The sequence below is a fragment of the Homalodisca vitripennis genome, chromosome 2, assembly GCF_021130785.1.
Source record: "Homalodisca vitripennis isolate AUS2020 chromosome 2, UT_GWSS_2.1, whole genome shotgun sequence".
In the NCBI taxonomy this organism is placed as follows: domain Eukaryota; kingdom Metazoa; phylum Arthropoda; class Insecta; order Hemiptera; family Cicadellidae; genus Homalodisca; species Homalodisca vitripennis.
Window position 1 is genome coordinate 26,667,834 of NC_060208.1, and position 12,107 is coordinate 26,679,940.

The following is a 12,107-nucleotide window of genomic DNA, read 5'->3' on the forward strand; positions in this document are numbered from 1 at the left end:
CTTCTAGAAATAACCCTTCCCAGACTACAGCTTCAATGTCTCGTGCCAAGACGCCGACACCCGGGTTGTGAGTCTACATTTTGCGAAGGGAAGTGAAATCTTAATGTTTTATAAAGTAAAACATCGTAGGCATGATTCCATAGAACATTGGATATTTAGGCCCACCTATAAGATATACATTTTTAGTTCTTGTATACTAATTGGCAGCAACGTGGCAAGGCAGATATTTCTTTTACCATCTAAAAGTGGTGCTTGTAAGTTTTAGTAAATTAAATTGAACTTATGAGTAAACTTTGCAATTCGAGTATTTATTACTACGACCTCAGAAGTCACCACCCCCATGTGTTATCGTCATTCGGTACAAACGCTAAATGTCTCCTATTTCCCAATTGACTAGGTTCAAATGGTACATCCAGATACCAAAACCACGCAAAAAAGCAAGAACGTCTTCCCCAGAAGCGGCAAGTACAACCAGTACCCTCACGCGTGTTCTTGGACCTGGTTAGTCGATCGACCTATCAGCAGCCAGTGTGTTGAACATCAGACTTCCCCTACGACATTAACGATGAGGATAATCAGTTTGAAATTTCTTTCATGTTTTAAGCTTCGATAGTTTTTGTTCTTGCAACCGTAGTATATACAATATAGTCTATTTTCCCATACACCTGCTCTCTCATACACTGGGCTTTTCTTCAATTCCCCGTCATTAAGGTAGTCTGAAGGTCAACTTTTGCAGTTTACGCAGGCTACTGTCTCTCTGTTGTTCTTTTACTTAGAAACTTTTTACTTATGTGCATCGTTACAGTAAGAACAACTGGGCTTTATCTTACTGCAATTCCAGCTGTCCACGTCTATGAGACTTAGAACTCCTTTCCAGGTGCTATATAAAACCATTGTAAACAACTTTGTTTTTGAATTATTTATATGTGATTGCATATATTTTACAAACAAGAATTTCTTTGATAAAGTATACATAGATTTAACTTAAAACATATATCACTATTACCAACTTCTGTAATAATGTTTAATAGCATTCATTATAAAATTTTGTCGGTTAATGTAAAAAGTTCTTTTGTTATTACGGGTTTAATACAACAAGGCAAATTACTAGTTTTACTGAAATGCATTTCGATGATTGCTTATAAATGTTGGGTCTGTGAGTTGAATATTTATCACGTGTGTATTGGTTATCAAATATTGTTGTTGGGTTAATGTTATGTTAATTAATGGTATATTTAAAATGTTTTAATACTGCATAGAGTACGTTCATTGAATATGTGCGATACGGTAATATTGGGGCGAGCCTTTACGTGCAAAGTACAATCATAACACATAGCGTCAAAGCTAGCTCCAAGGTTTGTGATTTATTTATAAACCAAGGCTTACAAATACTGCTGACATTGGAGATTAAAATTTTTCACAGTTGCATCAATATGTTCATCACTTTATCACGTATTTATGAAATTTTATAACTTTAGAAAGGTCATTAGGGTCTATGTTACGCGCACAAAGTATTGCACTATTCTTCAAAGTTACTCCAACTGTTCAATTGATCTGTCAATGAAAACAGTCAATGTATATTGGATTTATGCACGATTAACATATATTCATAACATACTGTAGACGGTATTGTGATAAATAAATTTGATAAAATATTAATCAAAGGAAAATTAAAAGTCCAATGTAGGTTTCAAAGAAACTATACTTTTCGTCTTTCTGTTTCGTCAAAAACACACGAAATGTATTAAAACCTAGGCCGCACTCAGCTTTGGGGGGGGGGGGGGGGCGGAAAAAGATATTTTGGCCACCACGCTTCATCCCCGTCATACCGCTTCACCACCCCATCCCCCCTCACACGTTATCCCATTGCCAACATCTTATTATTTTGTTAATGATGGAAAGATTCAATATTATGTCGTGTGATTGAAAGAAAAAATCTTAGAAATTTCATCAAAAATTGTATAATAATTAGACTATTAGTTTTCCTATATTATTGTGAGAAAAATCTTTAAAATAAGTGCTTTATTAAACTTATTTCTATTCTCGACTTTTTTATCGACATTCCAGTTATGATTGGTCAGACCGGACATAAGTGTTGAGGTATTTGTTGTTTGATCACAGGAACTATTATTGACTTTTCTGCTTGAATGGACAATATAAATAAACACGATCGAAATTGTAAGATAAAAAGTAATATATAAGTTACACTATTATATATGCACTTGGTTGAAATATGTTCGGTCATACTGTAACGTGAAGTATGATATATTTATAATTTGTAATACTTTATTTTGATTTGCTTGTGGTTATTTATTTGGAAACATAGTGAGACAGTCAACAAAAAAGTAATATTATTGGATATGGTTGACGCAGGGTCATGATAAATTGAATAAAGAAATACACTGCTTAAGGTTTGAACGTGATCGTAATGATTTTAAAAGTAATAGTCACAGTTTCTTTGAAATTATAATGAATTATATTACAAATTTAGTCTATAATAGCGTTACAGTGATTCCGGGCCTGATAAAAACCAGTTATAAATAATGGAGATATCAAACTTGTACTTATTTTAAATTAAGTATTGGATAATCTACACTGATTGTTGATAACCAGTCAGACATAATCAATTCGTTTATTTATTATGCATAGTCTCATGGAACATAGCTCAAGGAAGTTTATTAGTGTTTTTTACAGGTACACAATTTATGTGAAGGAAATAAAGGAAAGGAAGACAAATCAGTCAAGAGTAGTCTATTTATTTTCTCTTCTGGGAAAGTTTAATGCACAACTGGCACTGTCTGAATTCATTATTCTCGTAAACTCTATCAACTGTATTATAATTTAATATAAAAACTAAATTATTTCGTAAAAATCTACTTATTGAAATCACTCTCATAATGAAATATCCGGGAGATGTTTTGCATTTTCTCCGCTCCTGACTTCCACCATAATTAGAAAATGAATATACTGTATATGTCATATATACAGGGTATTCAGAAAAAAGTGAAACAACCTTATATGGCTGATAGTACTTATCATTCAACGCTAGCCAACATTTTGTATTAATTACAAAGAATTATTATCCCTATAACTAGTAAAGCTATCTTTGCAGGTAGGCTGTGACAAGAGGTAGGAAAACTTAAACGACGCATGTCTCTAAAAACTCCTCGACAGAAATTTGGGAGTATGCTCTTACATATACTTTTGTCCTCAGTTTTAATAGGTTTTATAAACGCTTATGAGTTATATTGCAAATAGTGTTTGTTTATTATATTCTAATAAGCCTTTTCAATGTGAAAAGTAATTCTCATTAACATTTTCTAATTTAAGCCTTCTGTGGTTATAAAATTGTTGTGTTTACTTGTATATTGGTTAAGTTTACTGTCGTTTCATTAGTTGTTTTCTTTATCATAAAAAAGCAGAACGTTTTTAATGATCATTCACATTAATCATCATTCATACACATGTCTGCCTACTCACTCCGCCAACGTGATTGAAAATGAAGATGTAACCTTGAAACATCCTATTTTCATAGGCCTGAATTGCAAGTTGTCATTAGGAAGAAAAAAGTAACCATTAATGATAGTCAAGAAACCGAGATGAAGAAATCAAGGCATGGGCTGTGCCCCATTTCCAATTCTAGTGAACTGTAATTCAAAAACCGATTTGTGTCATTTCAAATCTCTAATGAATCGTAACAAACAGTAATAACAAAGACAGCAATTCTTTCCCGGAATCCAAACAACCAAATCGTCCCCCCAAATTCATCCCCAATGTTAAGAGCATAAAATGAAACAAAAGAACCAAATAAAATAACAGCATAAAATCTGTGAAACAATTTATCGAAACAAATGCATCAATGAGAACACAATCAAAATGTTTCTCGAAACCCCCGATTGATACAGATGTGTTGTAAGGTTTCTCAATGAAAAACAGGTAAACCTTCATACCTGTAAATTAAAACAAGATATTGCATATAGATTAGTACTATAAAAATGTCCATCATTCTACTGAAATCACTGATATACAACTTGCCCATTGCTCTGGCACTCATCCTACTATCTACAGAGGGTGGTCTGTGTACAAAAACCTCAAAAAAAAGGAATGCCCTCAACATAGATCAAAGGAATAAGCAATCCGGTAAAGTTAGTTTACCTGTGGCCCCAATACCGTTAGCTCACTTCCTCAACAGCCAGTGAGCATACAACACATAGTATCTGAGAATAAGACAAACAGGACAAGTACTGATGCGCTAATGTTACTGCGAACCAAGCGGCCACTCAAAACCCTACAAGTCAGTTTACTTTGGCTCACGAAATGCGCAGTTTCTTAATATATTTGAAAATATGTTCATGGAGCAGTCACGTCCAACAGTCACTTTTGTAATCCTATTAACAACATTCATTTCAGAAATTAAGTAATTAATGAATTACACTCTTTAAATTGGTGGAATGCTAACGGCTTGATTAGACATTATCAAGATGAAGGAAACAGGAATTTTTCGGACATTTGCCATCGTTCAGTGATACAAAAAATCAGTAACACTACGTTTCGACATGTGCAATCTGATCTGAGTCAAAAACAAACTTCAAACAAAGAATTATCAAGATACTAGACACTTGTTAACTCAACATAGAATTGATATTTTCCTAGTTTCTGAAAAACATTTTACTTCTAGAAGTTATTTTAATGTTCCAAACTTTACTCTATACTTTACAAACCATTCAAACGATAAACCAAGCTGGGGATCAGCTGCTCTGGTCAATAAGGAAATTAAACATTATGAACTTCTAAGGTTGCAACAGGAGAATATGCAGGCTTTCAGTATTGTTGTGTTGAAACTCAACACAGACCTGTTACGTTGTCAGCTGTATAGTGTCCTCCTTCCTTCAACACTCGCAAAAATCAATTTAATGACTTATTCTCTGCTTTTGTGGAGAGGTTCTTGGTAAGAGGTGATTACAATACTATTAATATTAATTGGAGTTCCAGATTATCAACATCAAGAGTTCAGGAACTCAGTGGCGTAGCGAAGGGGGGGGGTCCAGGGGGTCCGGACCCCCCCCGAAATTTTAAGACATATTAAAAAATAAAGCATGGAGCAGGAGAAAAAAGGAGAGTTATCATTATTCTTGTCTCCAAACATTGAATTGATTGATGTAATTGATGAAAGTGACTGTTGTTAAAAATATAATTGTCCTTTCGTTTAAATCAGAAAGTATCAAACGATACTTTTGGGCTCGGTCTTTCGGATAGTGTAGTCAGTAGTGTAATCACGGTATTTCTATAGGGCGCGGTCACGTGACGTCGCAAAGTAACCTGAACCGTAACACGGCGAACAGTTTAAATTAGCGACCACTTCGTTTCAAAAACTCGTCTTGGGGACGTAAAATGGGTGCTTAGAATTAAGTTACGACGTTGATTTTAAGTGTCATTAAACTGTAGACGTGTATCGAAAAAAATATATAAAATCACTTTCTGTCGGAAAATACACTTGAAAAACACTACTGATCAGAACTTAACTAATTTGGACTTCAATGATTGAGGTAAAACTTGGTGTTTTCCATTGAGTTAGGACGACGATTTTTGTTATCATTAAACTGCACACTGTACCTATATAATTATCGAGAAAAAATAACTTCCGGTCGGTAAATACTGAAGAAAAGCTCTCTACAGATTCAAGTTTTGACGATTTTAGATTTTACTGGTTGAGTGGTTGAGGTAAAAGTGGTACTTAGAATTATGTTAGAACGTTTGATTTTAGGTATTAATTCAACGCCGACTAATTGTCAACATATATAATTATCGAGAAAACAAAACAATAAATAACTTCCGGTCGGTAAATACCAAAGAAAAGCTCTCTACAGATTCAAGTTTTGACGATTTTGGATTGCACTGGTTGAGTGGTTGAGGTAAAATTGGTACTTAGATTATGTTTAGGACGTTGATATTAGGTATTAATTCAACGCCGACTAATACATATATAATTATCGAGAAACAAAACAATAAAATCACTTCCGGTCGGAAAATACCGAGGAAAAGCTGTACTGATTCAGATTTTGACGATTTTGGATTTCACTGGTTGAGTCGTTGAGACAAAAGTGGTACTTTTAATTATGTTAGAACAGTGATTTTAGGTATCAATTAAACGCCGACTAATTCCTATATCATTATCGAAGAAAAATTGAAAAAAATCACTTCCGGTCGGATAATACACAGGTAAAACTCTACTGAAGAAGTTACGACTACTTTGGATTTCACTGGTGAGGTATTGTTTCATTTTCCTTAGTATATTCAGATCGGAAATGATTATTTTTGTTTTTTTTTCTCGATAATTATACAGACTGATTATGCTCCTAGAGTACAAATCTTATGGAGTCTTAAAACACAGAAAGACTGGCAAGTCGGCGTTTACGGTAGCGAGCTTGATACTCTCTTTGTGCAGCACGCGCATTTCCATCACAAAACCCGTAAATAAAGTGCATTTCAGCGTATTCTCGAGTAGTGAACTCCATGGCAGCCTACACTTGACTAAATTGAGCAGAAAAAATAGTTTATTGAAGGTAGAAGTAATTCATGTGGACACTGGTCTTACAACACAAGATAAGGAATGAATGTACAATACTGGTGAAAGTGGTAAGATAAGGAGTTAAAACATTGATAAAGGATGTGACCATTAATCCGTAACTAGCATCCACAAATTATTTTAAACTGCTTTACTTTTTGTACTCCAATTCCTTGTTTTATGAGGCAGTTTTATAAAACAAAAAAATTAAGTACAGTTGTTATTAAATTGTTTTGCTCTTTTTGTAGCTTGCATGTTTTTAATATTCAAACCGATAAAGGTAGGTAACCGAATACTTAACTATGGTCACATGGCATACCATTTTAAAGCCTATTAAATGGCAAAGGTTTTAATATCACTTGACACATTCTTGTGTACAGGGTGTGGTAAAAAGATGGGGTTCAATGATATTTCAGTTTTTCTGAAACTTAGCAACTTTACCATCTGAATCGACCTAAAGCTTAATTTTCTTTTCTTACCGTTTTGAACTGATAACTTTTTCAAATTGAAAATTTAACGGAGAATCTAAAAATGATGTAGTTTGCTCTCATATTTATGTCTATACGTTGCTGAGAAATATCAGATTTACATACAAAAAACACGGTTTTTTTTAGAAAAACTGAAAATAATTCATTTCAGGCCTAATTTTTGGAGTTAGACTTTTTATAAACCGCCATTGTATCACATTTACATTGCTTTATAACTCAAAAAATTTTGTCCACACCAAGAGCCACTCACCCTGTATATTTATTAGTCGGCATTGAATTAAAACCTGATATCAATGTCCTAACATAATTATAAGTACCACTTTTACCTCAACCACTCAACCAGTAAAATCTAAAATCGTCAAAAAACTGGAATCTGTAGAGCTTTTCTTCGGTATTTACCGACCGGAAGTGATTTGTTTCTCAATAATTATATAGGTAGTAGTGTTCAGTTTAATGATAACAAAAAATCGTCTCGTCCTAACTCAACCAAAAATATTACGTTTATGTCAATAACTGAAGTCCGAAGTAGTTGAAGTTCTAATAATTAGAGTTTTTTCAGGTGTATTTTATTTCCGACCGAAAGTGATTTTTTTCCCGATAATTATATACTCGTCTACAGTGTAATGATACAAAAAAAAAATCGTTATTATAACTCATTCATAAATACCTCAATCATTGAAATCCAAAGTAGCCGAACTTCTATTCTGTAGAGTTTTTTCCGGTGCATTTTCCGACCGTTAGTTTGATCTGTAACCCGAGCAACGCTCGAAAATTGCCCTCCTTTTCTAAAGGGTTTTCGGCCGCCAGTGGCCCAATGTCCCCGAAGGAGTATTTCATTTTTCTCCACAGAATATAGTTGTATCAATTATAAGCTTGAGTGAAGCTCTGTTTTGTTCTTTTCTTTCTTATCCGTTGAATCCAACATCACTTTGGTGCCTTCTACTCGGCCCAAAATCGAACTTCGTAAGGTTTCTGTACTATACAAGAAAATGTGTGGTACTAGAGTTGTTGTGAGAGTTGAATTTGCCTATTACATCTTTCCACTTTCTAAAAGGCGTAGTTACTAAAGCTTCATATTTTTGGTATTTTACCTTTTACCAGTGAAGTCATTGGCAAAATAACACAGAAAACGTCCCCCGGATCCCCGATTTTCGGACCCCCCCCCGAACGAAATTTCTGGCTACGCCACTGCAGGAACTGTATTAAGTTATATACGAGAATCAGCTAGGTTGGCTGTCAACTGATGAAGCTACCTACTGGCCAACTGACTGGAATAAAATACCTGACCTCTTGGACTTTTTCTTTGTGAAAGGAATTCCCCTAAGAAATCTGTCAGTATCTTCTTGTTTAGATTTGTCTTTCGATCATTCTCCGGTTATATTAAGTATAAATGCTCAAGCCCTAACTAATCCAAGACCATCTATTTTATATTATATATATTATATATATATATATATATATATATATATATATATATATATATATATATATATATATATAGGGGATTTCGACAGAATTTTGAGCTTATCATTAGAATAAATTTCTTTTTTAAAGGTGTTCCAGTCTGTATATATATATATATATATATATATATATATATATATATACAGACTGGAACACCTTTAAAAAAGAAATTTATTCTAATGATAAGCGCAAAATTCTGTCGAAATCCCCTGGAGACTTGAAGGAAGCAGTCAAACACATCAACACAATTATTCAGAACGTCGCTTAGGTATCAACACTAATATGTTAATATGTTTAAAAGCAACCGGGCAATAATATAATTTATCCGGTTTACATAAGAGAACTTGTAGCAGAAAGGCGTAGGCTTACGCGCCTTTGGAAGAGTACAAGAAGTCATGAAATCAAAACAAGGTTTAACCGGTCCTTAACAAATAGCATTCAAACTTTGATTAACTCAAGAGATTATTGGCAATGAACAAGCGTATACTTTTTTAAATAACTTTTCCATTGTGCTTCAACTATATCCACAAACAGAATGATCCTCAAAATGATGGCAATGAAATATTTGAGTTCTTAATATCTCCTCATCAGATGGCATTACCTGTTCCACGCCTGTTTTACGCCAACTGAAGTCATAGAGGGGATAATTCGGGATATACAATATATATCCTCAAAAAGCTCCTGGGTATGACTTGATTACAGAAACTTGTATTAAAAGAACCCTCTATAAAAGGTGTTGTTTTGGTTACCTTAATATTCAGTGCAATATTACGTCTAGAATATTTTCCTAAATTATGGACAGTGGTACAAATAGTAGTTGAACATAAACCAGGGAAACCTGCCAATATTGTGCCATCGTACAGACCAATAGGTTTGTTTCCAATCCTTTCAAAATTATTCAAGAAGCTTTGTCTTAAAATATGGAACAGGCCTACAATATTCAATACCAGTGATTTAGTTCCGGATCATCAGTTTGGTTTCCGAAGGCAGCATTCTACTTTGGAGCAAATCCATAGAATATGTTACACTATCAGGGAAACACTTGAAAATAAGTGATTTTGTTCGGCACCATTTATAGACATAAGCCACGCTTTTGATCATGTCTGGAATCCTGGCCTGCTATTTAAATTAAATGCTGTTTGCCACGCTCATTGTATGCCATTCTTAAATCATATTTAAGTGAGAGATATTTCCTAATTAAATTTGATAGAATTATCACGAATGTTTCACCAATTGGGTCAGGCGTTCCTCATGGAAGCGCTCATGGGCCCGTCTCTTTACTCTTTATGCAGAGTTATAAGTGGACATGCCAACTTCGATTGAGACAACGGTGGCTGAGACAAACGACACTGCTATACTTTCATGCCATACAGATGCTGCGTCTGCTTCTGAAGATTTACAAAATGTTCTTGATGATTTTGCCTTGTGGTTTAATAAAGTGGAGGAATACGTGTCGATAAAAGTAAATCAACCAATGTTATGTTCTGGTTAAGACATGAAATGTTTCCTTAAGTCAGCCTCAATAGTGTTGTAATCTCAGAAGCTCAAAGTGTTAAATATCTAGAGATGTATCTTGATGGAAGACTAAATTAGCATCATCACATATTGATCATAAGGCAATATCTAAATTTAAAATCCAACATTGAATTGGGTCTTGGAAAAAAATCCCAACAAACTATTAAAAACGAATTATGTTTATACTAATGAATCATTGTAAAATTGTATTGACTTACGGTATAGAACTATGGGATTTACTGGCAGCAACCACAACATAAAAATTATTGAGAGGTTTCAGTCAAAGGATTTTAAATAAATTTATGTGCTCTATGGTACAATTCCAATAAAAATTTGCATCATGATTTAAAAGTTCAAACAGAAAAACTTGAAATCACTGTCTAGATACAGTAAGAAATAATTAGTCAAACTAAATAATCATCCTAATCATTTTGTAGTGAATTTATTAAACAGTATAACTACTACAAAGACTTCAAAGATGTTACATACTGGATCTTCGTGACCAGTTATGGTGAAAACAACTGACATAGTTTAATCATTTATACTGTTGTGCGATCAAGATTATTAAACTGGTTGTCATGTAACAATTAACTCATAAAAGTATTTACTTAATGTCTTAATGTTGTAAATAGAATATTGTTCAAAGAACTCGACACACATACACAAAAATCGACGATGCAGTCGTGGAGAAATTATAAAAACAGGATATTTACGGTTGTAGAATTTTGTATTGTAGCCTTAAAATGTATGTTTATAAATAATTGAAAACGCAACAAAATCAATTTAATATTTATGGAATATGAACATGAACTTTAACAAAACTGCCAGAAATCAAATTATGAGCATTGTATTTATAAATGTGTATCTTTTTTCTCCACATGCACTCTGTGAATGTAGCCTGTAAACGATTCTGTTTTTTTTTTAAGAATTTGTGAATTATGACACACGTGGGCTCATGCATTATAATGCGAGCTTGCTAATACTGCAACTGCCATAATTCTAAAATATTCCGGCTAAACTGAGTTAGGCCATTAAAAGTTTGGAAAAGGAATTTGATATTTAAATTATTATGGACCATAGAGCACAAAACGTACTTTAGAATTCTGAGGTCATTAGCAATAATCTTTGTTCTTTTGGTTTTGTTGATGTCTTGAGATTTTCAGATAGCGGCCGTACGAAGTTTTGAGTAGAGTACAACACAGCCGAAATTATTGCGAAAATGACAAATGCCATAAAATTCTTAATAGATCTAGACTGGTCTTGGTACAGAGACAGTATTTCTACATAACTTGGATGTGTTAATCAGCTAGTTTTAACTTGTACAAACAAATTTATACGCACACAGCAATTTCGTTCTTGTAATGCTTTTAAAATACAGTCAGGGTTGAAAAATTACGTATACTACGCTTATTTCATAACCAAGAGTATGCATTTTGACTTCACACTAATTAAAGGTATTAGTTAAATTGTTAAAATTAAAAGATGGATAATGTGCCTCAAGTGTTTGTAAGCTTAATATTATCAAGCAAAGAGGAGAACTAGTCCTTTATTAGACACAATACCATGGTTTCGTAGTACCGTTGGTAGAGGTACGATAACAAAATTTTCCTAATAAATTTACCCCAATGTAGTTGGAATTTCACAATTGCAGCATGCTAGAAAGCGTGAATTAATAGTCCACCGTGTAATAACGTATGTTGAGGAAACTCCTGTTTAATTGAGATCGAAAAATCACATCAACCACTAACAAGAAAGGGCAGTAAAATAGTCCATTCAGGAGTTAGTTCATAAAGAAGGACTAAATCGTTGGTAGAGAGTCTTATTTCCAGTTAATGCAGATTAAGATCGTATTACAGTAACTAGAATGGGATCGCCCTTTAATTGCACATCAAGGCGCACAACCAACTACAAGAAACTCTTTTGGATGGATTCAATCCTCTTCCCAATGAGATAAAGAGACCAAGCGGGGCTCGTCTATTACAGCATCAGACGAACAAGCGTTATATCTACGTGCATGTTGACTACATATCCCACAATTATAGGTTAATAGTAATAATGTCTAATAATTTAATTTA